A 5,795-nucleotide genomic window follows, 5' to 3' on the forward strand; every position below is an offset into this window, starting at 1 on the left:
ACAGAATCATCAAAAGAATCGGACAAGATTTAGCAACTAAACAACATCACTGTAAACATTCAGAGTTGAGCTATTTCATCCTTCCTCCTACTGCCTGAATATAAGAATGTGCAAGCAGCAATGTCCAACTAGACTTCAAAATCAGAAGACCTTCAGCAAATCTTCCCTTCCAAAGAAGCCAGAACACATAGGATTGACTGACAGTCAGCTTTTGTTCTCAATGCTAGGAGAGAACCTCAGAGGTAGCAGAAACACAAACATTGCTTGTTGGAAAAATGACAAAATATTCTATAGATGCTTCATGAATCTATGTTCATGACTCGGCTAAAATTCCCCCCTGTTGATTTATTGCTTTCTGATTGCCAAAAAATTCTGGTACGTAGTTAGGCAACAAGTTTCTATTAGGAAATAATGATTTTCATTTTGCTTTATTTCATATTCGCTAAGGTTTTATCAGTGTTCTGGGCAATATGCATGATATTTTTGAAGCACTAGTTTCCTGCTATTTATTTTCTAGCTTAATTAAAAATATAAAGAAGATGGACTATAAATATCCAAGACTTTTATTTGTCTTATATTGTTCTATTTTAAATATATTAAGTGGTACTTCTCTTAAAGTGTCTGTGATTGATAGTTACATGGGGAAATTTATGGAGAAATTTCAAAATAAATCAGTTTTAATAAAACTACATAAAATATTAAATATTTGTATATTTCCCTGAAAATATGCATATTTATTTAATCATGTTGACGAGATTTGACTTTGGGATACATTTAATCTTGAACTCTGAGAAGTGATTTAACTTCTAAAACTTGTAAAACTTGTAAAAATTGAAAATAAAAATTGAGTGATAAAAATTTATCCTGAGTTTTTTGTATGTAGAAAGCAAATCATTTTTAAAAACAAGTAAAATGGCTCCTGTAGATGGGTGTAACTGGAGAGTGGAAATATGGGGTAGGGATCACCAATATGAAAGGTCAGTGACTAAAATGAAAACTCATGAAGCATACAAATAGGGATATCATTTTATTTATTCTTTCAGGAGGCCTACCATGTGTAGAAAGAATATTAATGTATCACTCCTGAGTGAATATGTTTGGGAGACAATCAAGTCACTCCTTTGTGAGTTCATTCTATTTTCAGAGAATTCTATCTGTTGAAAATTTCTTCTTTATATTGAGAAAAATCCAATTGTCCTTAGAAACTATCCATAACCATGGACAGCCTTTAACATAGGACAAGTGCTTGAGTATTTGAAAATAATTGCTGTGTCCCAGCTGAGTATTCATTGTCTAAACTAAACACATACTTTCTCTTTACAAACATTAATAGAAAACCTATTCTTTGAAGCATTAAATGAGACTCTTTGGGGATATCAAGATTTATAGATCTGTTCTCAGGAATTATTCATAGAAGTCATACATGGAAACAAACATAATACTGTCTCAACCATTTTAAAAACAATACAAAATAAGTCAGAGGAAGGATTCTAACTGGAAGAATGAAAGCATACTTGTGAGAGAAATAAATTAAATATACGTTTGAATGGTGAGAAGACTAAGATATGAGAGTGCGATGAAGGAGGAAAAAAGGATGGAAGTAAGAGAGAAATTTGAAAAATGGTCTAGCTTACTTTGACCCAAGAAAAGTGGACATAAGCTCCTCCATGAGAAAAAAAAATGGGAGAAAATATAGGACAAGGGATTCAGCATGTTAGATAAGAAAGACTTTCTTCATTAAAAAAAATACTTGTAAAATAAAAAAATTATAAATATGACTATACCAAAATTAAAAGCTTCTGTTATAGGAGATATCATAAAGACATTAAAAATAAAACATGGGTGTTTGTGTGGAGTTTTGGGGCATATCAGAAATCTCTGTACTTTTTTGCTTTATAGGCTCACATAAAGTGTGACATATTTTATGTATAACCACACATGTTAATAAACATCTCTCCATGTTATCAATAATATATATGCATATATGCATATATATATATATATATATATATACACACACACACACACTTTGACTAGAATAAAAATGCTAGGAAAACACAACCTAGGTTGTGCTAGCTTTACAGGAGTTTTAAGAATCTGTTCAGTTCAGTTCAGTCACTTCATCCAGCCCAGCATTTTGCATGATGTACTCTGCATAGAAGTTAAATAAGCAGGGTGACAATATACAGCCTTGACATATTCCTTTCCCAATTTGGAACCAGTCTGTTGTTCTATGTGCGGTTCTAACTGTTGCTTCTTGACCTGCACACAGATTTCTCAGGAGTTTTTAGGTATGGGAGCTGGTAATTCTCCAAGTGATTTTTAGACTAAACAATTCTGATTTGATTTCCTAAGTAATTTAAAAAATTAAAATCAAAATAAAATCACAGTACTGAGAAATAAGGCTTCCCAGATGGCTCAGCAGTGAAGAATCCACCTGTCATGCAGAAGATGCTTATTCCAGCCCTGGATCAGGAAGGTCCCCTAAAGAAAGAAATGGCAACCCATTCCAGTATTCTTGTCTGGGAAATCCCATGGACAGAGGAGCTTGGTGGCTACAGTCTATGGGGTTGCAAACTTAGCAACTAACCAACAACAATTGAGAAATTAAATTGGCCCCACCCTCTGACTTTGTAGAGTGTATAATTAACAACCTTTTTCCTGCTCCTATTAATAGAAAGGTTGAAGAGCAAAGTGAAATAGACATCAGCCCTCTGTAGCACATTGCCTTCTAGAAGTTGATAGAATATAGATATTCATGTATGTTTGTCCTGTTTAATTTCAGTTAGCCACAAAGTATGCTTAATAAGTTACACTCTTTGTCCATAACTCCAATGGCAACTAATTTATAGAACCCAGCAGAGGTCTTTTTATATTTGCACTTAAAAATATACAAATGAATCACTTCTTTCCCTGTGTAGCTGAGCAACACTTTTTACTTCTCAAATAAAAGGAGACCATTTATTTTTATTTAAAAATTATTTATAGATTTAAAATAATAATTTCTACAGCTGCAAAAATTTTAATTCAAATATTTTTTTTACACTTTGCTTATCTTCTATGTATATAACAGAGAAAGAAATACAACAAATTCACATATACATCTGCTATTTGAAAGTCTATAAATCTAACAAAACTGTATCCTAAAAATTCCTTAATACAATCTACTTAAAGGGTAATTAAAATTTCTGTTTTAATTCATATTCTTAAAAATTTATGTTTTAGATGACAATTTATAATAAAATTTTAATGAGTTGATAAAGCTACCACTATTGGTATGCTATTAAAGAACTGAATATAACTATATGATCTTCATGTTTGTTTCTATCTGCTGTCTTAACACTAGAATCATTAGCCAATCTATTTTAGAACCCTTCTTTTATGTATCATAGTTTCTAATGGATAAGAAAGAAATCTCCCTATTTAATAGATTTTTAAACCTTTGTCCCATTGAGTTTCTTAATTGTGTCTTTTTCTTTGAGTTCTGCAAGATACTTCTACCAGAGTTTGAGTATACATTTGGTGTGCTGTCCCTGATTCATAGGAAAATGGATCTTGTCTACCAGGAGGCCCTTGAAGAATAGCAGGCTCACTTGACAGTTCAATTAACGATGTTGTCATTCCCAATATCACAAGACTATTTCAAAACCATGTAGCTCTATAATTATTCATAACTACCAACATCGTACGCTCCGTGCTAAAATTTCTACCTGCCCCGTGACTGCTGAAATCATAGTTCTGAGATTCACTTCAGAGGTGAATCAGAAGGAAAGTGAATCCTTGATCAGACTTGTCTCAGAGCTAATGAAGTGATTTCTTCAGCTGCTCTCTGCACTCCTGTGCTTGTTCTTCTTGTCTGTTATTTAAATGTGATTGGCAGCTGAGACTCAGTAATCACGGAGCTGTGGATCTATAGTCAGGTCACTGACAGATCAAAAGAACACAGACACTCAGACCTTCCCTTTGTGTTCTATGCCTTGCAGTCTGGAGTCCTGAAAACTCTGGATGATGCTGTTGTTGACTGCCCTTATTCCAGGCCCTCGTATATTTAAAGGGAATATTATTCAAAAACACCAAGAAATTCTCTTAATTAAAAAATTATATATGGCCTCCAAATTTACATTTATATCCTGTTATCTAAAAGAAGGATGTTAAAGTTTCTTTATTTAAAGAATACCCTAAAATCCAGAATTATTCTTTTAAGGAAGAATGAATAATGAGTTTAAGTCCAGAGTCCTTTTTTAAAAAGTAATTATGATAAAAAATAATTGTCATCATCATTACTTTTATAGAACAATTTCTCATCTGAGAATGGAGGGTTACAAATTATACTACCACAGAATACGCTCTTTCTTATCAGTGTGCATCTTTTCTCAATCATCTCTAATAAGCAACAGGGTTTTTTGAACTCTTTTGTCTTGGATTGGGTAAGGCATTGTACCTCTTCTTTGTACTATAAGAACTGACCGCCATCTGAAACTTGAGTCAATTTGAGGAGTATTTTTTTAGCCCACAGTCTCAAAGAGAGATACTAAATGCTTTTTGTTCTGTGCGGCATCACGATTTACATATCATGAGTGTAGTAGTTGAGTGACTTACAGAAGAACTTGAATTTTAATCCTGAATCTGCCACTCACTTAAATTGTCCCTTAATCCTCTGAGGCTCGATACAGTGAGGGACTTTCTGAGAATTAAGAGACAGAGTGTATAAAACGCCCTCATACGGTGCCCAGGGATAGTGCACACAAACGATGGCAATGCTACCCTGTAAAGAAGCAAAGAGATGTTTGTGTTTCACCAACACCACAGGCTTTTCTTTCTGTATAGAATTTATGCTCTATAATACAGAGTGACGTAGTGTATGGGAATGAATTGAATGGTGCTATACCTACAGAAGAACAATAGTTAAAAAAATTTGATCCAAGACAGAAGTCATATCTTTGGATAGAATCATATAGAACTTAAATTGATACTCCTGATCTTGTATACATTTGAGAGAAATCATACTGTGAGATGAGAATAAACAACTTTTTTTTGAAGAAAAATACTTGAGTTGGTAAAACTCTTAGTTTCCTACGTGGAACACATAACATATGCGACTGCCATTAACAATGAGAGAAGAGGGTGAGGGAGGGGAGGGGAGGTTAGGTGGGAGGGGTGGAGAAGAGAGAGGGAGGGAGAAAGGTGGAGAGAAGTAGTAGGGGGAAGGTGGGAAAAGAAGGAAAGAGAAAGGATATGAAAAGAAAGAAAAAGGAAGTGGATCCAGGTGTGCATGCATGCTCGGTCATGTCTGACTCTTTGTGACCCCCTGGATTGTAGCCCACCTTTTCCAGGCATGAATACTGGAGTGGGTTGCCATCTCCTACTCCAGGGGATCTTGTTGACACAGGGATCCAACCCCCATTTCCTGCATCGGCAGGCGGGTTCTTTACCACTGTGCCACCTGAGAAGCCAGTTTAATCCTTTCCAAAATACTCCTTTGTACCCCTATAATGAGAACAATTGGGTTCCCCATAAAAGATAAAGGTCCTCAAATGGGAAACTAATCAATTTCTTCCTTTCCTGAGCCTCTTTACCATGGTGGGCCACATCTGACTCCCAGAAATCCATCTCCTGCAAACTTATAAATCTGGGTCCCAAATAAAGTTTGATTTTTGCTGAAGCCAATGATTTCTTTGACAATTATTCTAGAACTAATTAAAAGCAATAACTATGCAGACTTTATGAATAATTTATAATAATGTGTATGCTTGTCATGTGTATATACATATACATTTATTTCTTTTTTATCATAG

The sequence above is a fragment of the Bos mutus genome, chromosome 1 (assembly GCF_027580195.1).
Source record: "Bos mutus isolate GX-2022 chromosome 1, NWIPB_WYAK_1.1, whole genome shotgun sequence".
NCBI classification, from domain to species: Eukaryota; Metazoa; Chordata; class Mammalia; order Artiodactyla; family Bovidae; genus Bos; species Bos mutus.